The sequence below is a fragment of the Chrysemys picta genome, chromosome 20 (assembly GCF_011386835.1).
Source record: "Chrysemys picta bellii isolate R12L10 chromosome 20, ASM1138683v2, whole genome shotgun sequence".
In the NCBI taxonomy this organism is placed as follows: domain Eukaryota; kingdom Metazoa; phylum Chordata; order Testudines; family Emydidae; genus Chrysemys; species Chrysemys picta.
In genome coordinates this window covers 16,003,230-16,014,042 of record NC_088810.1, presented here as the reverse complement: position 1 = coordinate 16,014,042, position 10,813 = coordinate 16,003,230, and positions in this window count along the sequence as shown.

Sequence of the window (10,813 nt, the reverse complement as noted above, 5' to 3'; positions counted from 1 at the left end):
AATTTTTTTTTAATTAATGGAGATATCCTATCTCCTAGAACTGGAAGGGACCTTGCAAGGTCATTGAGTCCAGCCCCCTGCCTTCACTAGCAGGACCAAGTACTGTTTTTGCCCCAGATCCCTAAGTGGCTCCCTCAAGGACTGAGCTCACAACCCTGTATTTAGCAGGCCAATGCTCAAACCACTGAGCTATCCCTCCCCCCAGTCTCAACTCCTCCCCCCTCCTTCCTGTTTCCTGTCCTTTCAGACTCCCAACAGCCAGTGCTCCCAGTTCTAATAATCACATGCAGCATCTAAACACCACACAACAATGATGAAAGGTCTAGACAACATGACCTATGAGGGAAGATTGAAAAAATTGGGTTTGTTTAGTTTGGAAAGAGAAGACTGAGAAGAGACATGATCGCAGTTTTCAAGTATGTAAAAGGCTGTTACAAGGAGGAGGGAGAAAAATTGTTTTTCTTAACCTCTGAGGATAGGACAAGAAGCAATGGGCTTAAATTGCAGCAAGGGAGGTTTAAGTTGGACATTAGGAAAAACTTCCTGTCAGGGTGGTTAAGCACTGGAATAAATTGCCTAGGGAGCAGGGCCGGCTCCAGGCACCAGCTTAACAAGTAGGTGCTTGGGGCGGCCAAGGGAGAGGGGCGGCATGTGCGGCAATTCGGGGGCGGCAGGTCCCTCACTCCCTCTAGGAGCAAAAGACCTGCCGCCGAACTGCCACCGCCGATCGCGGCTTTTTTTTTTTTCTTTGCTTGGGGCGGCAGAAATGCTGGAGCCGGCCCTGCTAGGGAGGTGGTGGAATCTCCAGCACTGGAGATTTTTAAGAGCAGGTTCGACAAACACCTGTCAGGGATAGTCTAGGTAATACTTAGTCCTGCCATGAGTTCAAGAGACTGGACTAGATGAGCTCTCGAGGTTACAGCTTTTCACTGACATTGGATTGGTAAATGCTGCCACTGTGACGAACTGGGACTGTTCTTAATGTGGTCTTTGAATGCTGAGAGGGGAGTGTGGATAGGATGGTCTGCATTGGGGGATGGGAGACTGGCCTTGAGGGAGGATACCTGAGCATGTAACATGAGAACCCAGGAAGGGGTTAGAGGCCAGGTGACACCTTTGCCCGGGAAACTGAACAAAGGCTGGGGGAGGGGTCGCTGAGGGGAGAGTTTCAGGAGCTGGCTGGTGGAATGGCTGGGAGGCAGACAGGGCTCTGACCTCCCAAGGGGGCTGTGGTGCCCTGGGACCCCAAGATGGACCTAACTGGGGGGGATCCTGTTGTCTGTGCCTGCAAGACCTGTCTTGGACTGTGTTCCTGTCGTCTAAATAAACCTTCTGCTTTACTGGCTGGCTGAGAGTCATGGTGAATCGCAGGAAGCCGGGGGTGCAGGGCCTTGTGTCCCCCCACACTCAATGACAGCCACCACCCAAGTGCAGAACCCCTTTGAGAGCCCAGGAAGGGGCACTTGAGAATTCCTTTCTATGGGTACCCTCAAGCCCTTTCACCCCCCCCCCCCCAGACAAGAGCTGAGAAAGAAAAACAAAGGAAATCACCTGTTGCCACCTGCTAATTTAAACAACATGTGCACAAGCCTCTTAGACACAAAAAATTCAATTCTGGTCTTAAAAAAGGTAAATTTTAATAATATAAAAAAGAAAAATACATCTGGGAACTCAGGCTATTGCTAGATTTAAAAAAAAACTACAAGGATTAAGCATCAAGAATAGCTTTCTTGAGGTCCAGTTTAAAGGTTACAAGCAAAACAAAAGCACCTGGGGTTAGCACAGGGGAATCCACAAGCCATAAAGAAATAAAAGGAATAAACCTATTCGCGTCTTCCTAGACATTTCCTGATCTACTTACATATTTGGGGTTTTAAATGAGTAGTTTCTAGTGGTGACCTTTTCATACCTGACCCAAGTGTCTTCCAGCATAGCTCTGCCCTGTCTCCTGTCTCTGGGAGAACAACCACAGACAGACAAAAGGGGAGTCTTTGTTTCAATTTTAAAAAGTTCTAGCCTTCCCATTGGCTCTTTTGGACAGGTGCCCACTCACTTCCTTTTACCTATGCATAGCAGTGAGACTTTTTAACCCTTTACAGGTAGCGCAATTAGAGAACAGCTACTGAGAGGGATTTTATAGCTACTGGCTGGCTGGGTGTTCATAAAAGGGAGCTACCCTCCCCCCTTCATTTATCACAGCATGTATATATGTACATATGTGTATGTGTGTGCATATGTATGTGTGTGAGTGTATATGCATATGTATGCATGTGTTGTTATGTGGGTGTGTGTAGTTCTGTGTGTGTGTTTATGTGTGTGATTGCATGTGTGCACATGTGTGTGGATGTGGATGTGTGTGTGTTTGTGTGTGTGCATGTGTTGTTACGTGGATGTGTGTAGTTTTGTGTGTGGATGTGTGTGCATATGTGGATGTGTGCACTTGTGTGTGTTTGCATCAGTGCACACGTGTGGATGTGGATGTGTGTGCGTATGTATGTGTGTGAGTGTATATGCATGTGTATACGTGTGTTATTGTGTGGGTGGGTGTAGCTTTGTGTGTATGTATGTGATTGTATGTGTGCAGGTGTGTAGATGTGTGTTTGTGTGTGTGTGTATGCATGTGTTGTTACATGGGTGTGTGTGGTTCTGTGTGTGGATGTGTGCATATGTGGATATGTGTACATGTGTGTGGATGTGTGCACACACATGTGAATGTATGTGCATGCGTTTGTGTTGGTAGAATTCAGACCAATCGCTGTTCATGTGGATTCGAAGAAAGCGCATTAAAGGGTAAATGTTCCCATTGCCTTTACCAAGCAGTGTCATTCCTGGCGTGGAGCCAGTGTTGTGGTGAGACACAGCACAGCACAGCCAGGTCCTTCCTGCCCAGCAGTCTGCGAGCTGGGATCTAGCCTGGCCGTGTGACTGGCTGGATGAGCAGCTGCAGAGATAAGCCACCAATGCGGCAGTGGCAAGCCAGCAGACAGGCTGCCAGGCGTCGGGAGCCAGCACTCACCCTCCCACCCAGGGGTTGGAGGTTTATGCACTGGACCCCATGCCTGGACCCTGCGACTTCACTACGCTGGGACAAACGTGCGCCGGGGCTGGGAGGGAAGGGGAAGGGGGTAAAGGTTCATCCGTCCATTGGGTTTTCACACTGCAAAATGGGAAACTGAGGCAAAAAGCCTGGGGTGGAGAATTGAATTAAAATTTGCCTGTGTTTGAGCCACGGTTGCTGGGTTTTCCCAGCTCAGGGCTCTGCTCCCTCCCCCCGCAGTAAAAGGGCTCTGTGTGTGTACACTGCCTCAGTGCTCGGAGTGGGGAAGTGTCACCTGGAAAGGGCGCCCCGGGCCGGGGGGCGGGAGGAGGGAGTGAAACCTGGGCTCAGTTGGGTTTGTAATGTGAAGACGAACTCTTCGCTATCGCACCTGGCCCTCGTTACTGCCGACAGCAGCTGGCAGAAGGATTCCGTTCCCTCCCCTGTCACTTTCCTTGCTCCTCTCCATCTCCTGCCCCGACTCCCCCTCTGCCTTGCCCCCTGTGCTCCCCAGATTCTTCCCCTTGCTCTCAGTTTTCTGCCCCCCCAATTACCCCATTGCCCACAATCTCCCCCCAGCTCCCTTGGCCTCCTTCCCCACCCCCCTAGAGTCTCCTCTCCCCTTATGACAGGTTTCAGAGTAGCAGCCGTGTTAGTCTGTATCCGCAAAAACAACAGGAGTACTTGTGGCACCTTAGAGACTAACACATTTATTTGAGCATAAGCTTTTGTGGGCTACAGATTCCGAGCCCTCCCCATGTCTCTTCCCACACATGCTCCTTCCCTGCCCCAAGAGCCCCCTTCACCCCACACGGTGCCTCCTATGCACCTGCTCCTCACAACACCCTTCCCTGCCCTCTGGCAGCCTCCCTGCAACTGAACTGTGCTGGAGGCTGCGGGGTCCCGACAGCACTGGGAGGAGTGTGAGGTGGCCACTTGGAAGCAGCCTCATGGGGTCTAGAATGGGGGGTTTCTTTGAAAACGAAAAGGGGAGCTCGAAACAGGTGCTCTGGGGGCAGGTCTGGAGACCTGCAAGGGTTCCAGGCAATTGAAGCGGGGGGCAGTTTGAGCCTGGATGGGTCTTTTTTGTAGGGGGTAAGGGGAAAAAAACAGTGTGTGGGGGGAGCAGGTGGCAGCTCCCTCCCACCAAGTGTGGCTACTTGCAGGCCTAACAGTAACAGGCCCTGGCAGAGAGAGAGAGGCCAGCAGGGAGGGAGGAGACAGCAACCGGCCCCAGAAAGGAAGGGGTGAGATAAGTGGGGAGCCAGCAGATAGGGGGCCAAGGAGCGCCAGGAACAGAACGGAGAGGGAGAAAATCCAGTGCAGGTGGGACAGAGACAGCAGGAACGGGAGGCATAGCCGCAAAAGGGACAGTCCCTGGAAAGAGGCGAGCCAGTGGTACAAGGCGGAAAGAGGAAACACTGAAGGAAGAACAGGAAAGTTAAACAAGACGAGAAATAACTGAAGCGTCTCCAAGTAAACTAAGAAACTATTAGAAAAAAACATTGCTAGCAAACTGGGAGAAAAGGAAAGCAAGAAAGAAATGTAAAGGGGAAAAGCTGTAATGAAAGATCAACTGTAATTAAAGAGAAACAGACTTCAGAAATAAGGAGGAAGTGAGCTGTGGTGAAAGTGAGAGACTGGGAAAGATTGTAAAACAAAACGTCCGGACAACATTGTAAGGTACCCAAGGTGAAGTGACGGGAAAAGAGAAACTGGCAGAGAGCAAAGGGAGAAGCCAGAAAGCAGCACAGAGATAATTATTCCATCACAAAACCAGCCCATTGCATGAAGGAATATCTGTCTTTATTTAAGCTGGAACTCAAACCAGAGGATTGCTCAAGATATAACCCAACATCCTAAAACTTTGTCCTCCAAACTGGGGGCGTACAGCGGCTGAAAACTGGGTAGTATATGGGTAGTAGGAGAGGGAGAGAGAGCCGGTGTAAGACCTCAGGCCTGAACCATAGTCAGCAAAGTCAGGCCATATATTACAGCAGATGCTGACAAGTTCACTGTCTGGTACATGACCTCGGCAAAAGTACTGCTAGTGTGGTTAAAACACAGGCACTCCTGCGAAGCAACAGATACTGGGTATATGGGTGAACACCCTCCAGAAGAATAGCCCCGGAACATTGTGGCCTAGAGGAATTGACAGAAGTGATGGATAGGGATGTTTTGTTCTAGACACGATACCAGGGGAGGTAACAAGCAGATGTCATGAAGCATGTGAGATGGTACATAAATTGTTTGTCTCCATGTATAAATGTCAGGGTACCTCGCCTTAACCCTTCGTGTGGCCTAGGGGACAGCAGAGCCTCCTGCTGCTGACTGGGCACTCATGTGTTAGTGTACCTGTAACTACAGAGCCAGGGCACTAGGATGGTGCCTTGAGAGCAATACACCTGGCCGAGTGCCTTTGTCACCGAACCGTGCCAGTGGTCATTCTTGCTGGCTCCTGCTGTCAAGGTCTGCACAGGGCTGGGACAGCTTCCTGAGAGAGCGTGCACGCACGCCGGCTGATAACTCTGTGCGGTTGATATTCTAGTGCCCGGTGTTGTCTAATTCAAAATTCTGTTATTTCATAAATGTAAATTGTTACCTATACAGTGAGTTTAGCTAAACTAATAGTAGTGCATATGCGGTTGATTACGGTACTAGGTGACAGTGTTCACGATGTAGGCCGAAGCAGGAGCTTCTGCGAAAACAAATAACTCTGATTTACTTGTGATTATTCCCCGCTTAATTGATTTCTACTTCACCGCCAGCTGATCGAGATAAAGCATAATCTGGCCTAGATTGCCTCTGCCTCTTTATTGTTCAGACTGGGAACACCCCCAAAGGGTTCGTTATATGCGCCAAAACAGAGACCGCTGGTGTGGGGAGTGATTCCTCGGGTGAGGTCTGTGGTGTCTTTGCTATTGATCCCGATCTCCCCACCCCTAATGCTGGCCCTTCTGGCACCTCCTCCTCCTTGCCCCCCAACACCAGCCCCTTGGGGCACCTCCCCCATCCATCACCCCACTGCACCCCAACACTGGCCTCTCTGAGCACCTCCCCCATCCATCACCCCACTGCACCCCCAAAACTGGCCTCTCTGAGCACCTCCCCCATCCATCACCGCACTGCACATCCAAAACTGGCCTCTCTGAGCACCTCCCTCATCCATCACCCCACTGCACCCCAACACTGGCTCCTCTGAGCACCTCTCCCATCCATCACCCCACTGCACGTCCAAAACTGGCCTCTCTGAGCACCTCCCTCATCCATCACCCCGCTGCACCCCAACACTGGCTCCTCTGAGCACCTCCCCCATCCATCACCGCACTGCACGTCCAAAACTGGCCTCTCTGAGCACCTCCCTCATCCATCACCCCACTGCACCCCAACACTGGCTCCTCTGAGCACCTCTCCCATCTATCACCCCACTGCACCCCCAAAACTGGCCTCTCTGAGCACCTTCCCCATCCATCACCCCACTGCACCCCCAAAACTGGCCTCTCTGAGCACCTCCCCCATCCATCACCGCACTGCACGTCCAAAACTGGCCCCTCTGAGCACCTCCCCCATCCATCACCCCACTGCACCCCCAAAACTGGCCTCTCTGAGCACCTCCCCCATCCATCACCCCACTGCACGTCCAAAACTGGCCTCTCTGAGCACCTCCCTCATCCATCACCCCACTGCACCCCCAAAACTGGCCTCTCTGAGCACCTCCCCCATCCATCACCCCACTGCACCCCCAAAACTGGCCCCTCTGAGCACCTCCCCCATCCATCACCCCACTGCACCCCCAAAACTGGCTCCTCTGCCGAGGTGTGGACAGGAGGAAGGGGGGTGGGACCTGAAGTAGGGGTAGTGGGGTCTATCCCCTCGCCTTGGCTCCTGTAGCCATCCTGGGGCCAGAGAGGGGACAAGAGGAGGGTGACAAAGGCAGCTGGAGGGAGCAGGGAGGGGGGTGTTCTGGGGAGCAGTAGCTCCCCAGTGGGGAGATGCTGGAGTCAGAGGGAGCCGCAGGGGCCATGCCTGGAGCCCCATTCCCCCTGCGGCTCCCAGCCCGGTTCCCCAACCCCGCCCCGCTGCACAGAGGTCCCAGCCCACCCCCAGCTGTAGCCGCAGGGACAGAGAGGGACCCAGTCTGGGCAGGTGCACAGGGTCCCTCCAGGGTGAGCGGCACCCCAGGGCACGGGGGGGGGGGGGGGCAGAAGTTGGCCGTGGGGCGGCAGCTTTAGGGAGCTGGCACCTCGGTCCATCCTTCAGCAGGCCCAGCTGACACCCAGTTCCAGAGGCAGCGTTGGGCACAAGCCCCCCCACCCCTGCCCACCAGGCTGTGCCGGGGGTCCAAGTGACAGGTCAGCTCCTGCAGCTGCCTCTATGCCCTGCCCCTTTGCCTTGATCTCGTGCCCCAGTTCTCTGGGCTTTTCTGCCCCAGTTCCTCTGTGTCCCGGCTTCTCACACCTCCCAGTCCTTGGTTCTCCAGCCGGGCTCTGTACTCAGCTTCCCTGCTGCGAAGCGGGAAATCCAGCTCCCTCCGGGGCTCTGCTCACTGGGCGTCATTGTCCTGAGGGCTGGAGTCAGGGATTTCCCATGGATAGGGGGGTCAGCCTGGGCCAGTCCTTGTTAATGATCCATTCAAGCTCAGACAGCCAGGCCAGCCCCTGCTCCCTCCCCGGCCCATCTGATCCTTAGCCTGCCTTTTCCCCCACTGGGTAGCCATGCAAAATATAGGGGAAACTGAGGCACACAGGATTCATCGAAATCTTGCAGAACATTTGTCAAACCTTGATCCTCCCTCCCCCCAACGCTGCTGGACAGTCACCCTCCTTGGCTTATTTCTTCCCTCCCCTATTTTTTATTTTCATTCCTTTATTTAAAAAACAACCCCCCCTCCACCATCACTCAATGTCCCCACCCCCCACTGGAGTCTTCCTCCACAAGAGAGGAGCTGCTCCCCAGCGGGCTGGGGGGTGCAGGAACTGCTATGCTTAGCCCCCTCCCAAAAGAACGTGGCCTCCTCCCTGCCCCCGTGCCCAGGGCCAGCGGCCCCCTGCATCAGCAGAACGGCGGGGCTGGAGCTGCCGGAGGCCCGAGCCAGCGGCTGCGAGATGCTTCCACTCTATTGTGGGTCTTTTGTCATCCCCCGGACAATGGATCAAAGAGGAGCATGTGGGGGCGACTCTATAAAAGCCCCGTCCCCCCCCAGCACCCCGCGCTCTCGCTGCCTCCGGCGGATCCCCAGGCACACAACATACAGCCGCAGCAAAAGCAGGAATTGATCCACTGTGTGACTTGTCAGCCCTCATTAGCCATGGCCTCTCCCGCAGGCCAGCACTGAAGGTAAATTACTTTAGTCCTTCTCTAGCCCTGAGTTCTCCCCACTGTCCCCCATCAATTGATCTGGCTGCCTGTCTGTCCCCACACACCCCCTCTATCTATCTATCTATCTATCTATCTATCTATCTATCTATCTATCTCCATACACCCTATCTATCTATCTATCTATCTATCTATCTATCTCCATACACCCCCTCTATCTATCTATCTATCTATCTATCTATCTATCTATCTATCTATCTATCTATTCTCTGGTCCCACTGCCAGGAACCACATTGGGAATTAGCCACCCAGTTCCATTGCTGGAGCGAGGGGCCACGTCTACACTGCAGCTGGAGGTGTAATCAGGGGCACCATTGAGGTGGGTGGGCAGTTGCCCCCATGCGTTGTGGCACGGGGGGGTCTCCAGTCCACCCATGCTCTGGGAGTGCGCTGGGCAGGGCTCCGGGCAGGGGGTTATAAGCAGCCCTGGAGGCGGGCGGCTGGACGGTGCTGCGAGGTGAGGAAGAGCCACCTCTGGGCCACTGGCTGCTCCCTCCACTCTGCTCAGGGGAGTCAGGAAGCTGTTTCCTCTGTCTCAGACACAGGCTTCAAATCCCTGCCCCCTCAGGTCCAGGGGTGGCCCCCTGTGACTGCTGCCCCTGTCCCCCCTCAGGTCCAGGGGTGGTCCCCTGGGGCTGCTGCCCCTGCCCCCCTCAGGTCCAGGGGTGGCCCCCTGTGGCTGCTGCCCCTGTCCCCCTCAGGTCCAGGGGTGGCCCCCTGTGACTGCTGCCCCTGTCCCCCCTCAGGTCCAGGGGTGGTCCCCATGGCTGCTGCCCCTGTCCCCCCTCAGGTCCAGGGGTGGTCCCCTGGGGCTGCTGCCCCTGCCACCTCCCAGCTCTGGGGAAGGGGCGTTCCTGCTGCTGTAGCTCCTGCCTCTTCTCTTCTCTGGGGAGCCATTGGCACCTCCCTCCCCCCAAGGAGATGCAGGCGTAACAGACCCCAGGGCTGTCCTGTCCTTGGCCTCCCACTACAGTTCCCAGGGCAGCTCCTCATGAACCTTGGGAAGCAGTGGGGAGACCCGCCGACCCGTGACATCAACCCACCTGTTCTGCCCCACAGCCCAACCCCGATACCCCAGGGAGAGGGGGGAGAAGGAGATGGGGGATGGCCTGTGTCCCCCAGGGCAGTAACCTGGCATCTGCTGCCAGCCGAGCAACAACGCCAACCCAGACCAGACCGGGCCTTGGGGCAGGGCTGGGGTTTGGGGCAAAGGTTCCAGGGACCGGTTGGTTTGAGATTTGGCCACCGATTCAGCACCCACAGCCCACATGGTCCAGCCCAGCTAGTCTGACTCAGCACTGACCTCCTGGCACCCTGCTTCCAGCCATTGTCCTGTGCTGGGCACGGCGCTGGCACACTTAGACCCATAGACTCATAGACTTTAAGGTCAGAAGGGACCATTATGATCATCTGGTCTGACCCCCTGCATGCTGCAGGCCACAAAACCGTCCCTACCCTTCCCTTGACTCTGCTGTTGAAGTCCCCAAATCCTGTGTTTTAGTGACTTCAATTGGCAGAGAACCCTCCTGCTAGCGATCCCTGCCCCATGCTGCGGAGGAAGGCAAAAAACCTCCAGGGCCTCTGCCAATCTACCCTGGAGGAAACTTGGCATCAGCGTGCTTGGCATCTCGTTTGGTAGCGCCCGGAGTGTCTCCTGGGTTTCTGTCGCTAAGCAACAACATGGGCCATAGCGACAGCTGCCCGCCGCCCCATGCCCCCCGCTCTGGGCATTCTCCAGCTCTCCCTGCCAGGCTCGCAGGACACGCCCCAGGCAGTCTGGGGAGAGGGATGGATCTGATCCACCCAGAGCTGGGGCATCTCCCAGGCAGGAGTTCTGGTCAAAGTTGGCTCCTCTGCCGCACATGGAGAGCTGAGGGCTCTGGCCTGGGCCAGGGCGAGGCTGGGCCTGCACCGCACACGTTCCCCCATGCCGCCCTGCCCACGCCGCTCAGTCCCAGCCCGGTCGGACCATCAGTTCTGCCGATTCGGTCTGGGTCTGAATTCCCCTCCCCCCAGGGGCCCGTCCCAGCCCAGCCGGCTTCCAGCAGCTCTGGCAGGAGCACGCGTCCAGGCGCCCTTTTGACACCAGCTCTGACTCAGCTGGGTCCCTTCTCGCTGTGAAAACATCACAAGCTCAGCTCATTGTTGGGAACAAAAGGGCCCCGTTTGCCTGACGCAGGAGATTCCCTCCGTACCCTTCCCCCCTGAGCCAGGAGCATCTGCTGACCCGGGTGGCTTTTAGGCCTGTCCCTCAATTCTGCCTCCGGCTCTCCCATGCGTGGCAAGTTGGCAACCCCCAGCTGGGAGTCACGGGGGCCACCTGCCCCACCCAGCGACAGCACAAGCACATGCCCAGGGCTGCTGAGCCGGGCATGGGGCCCCCACCCTGCTAGGGTGAAG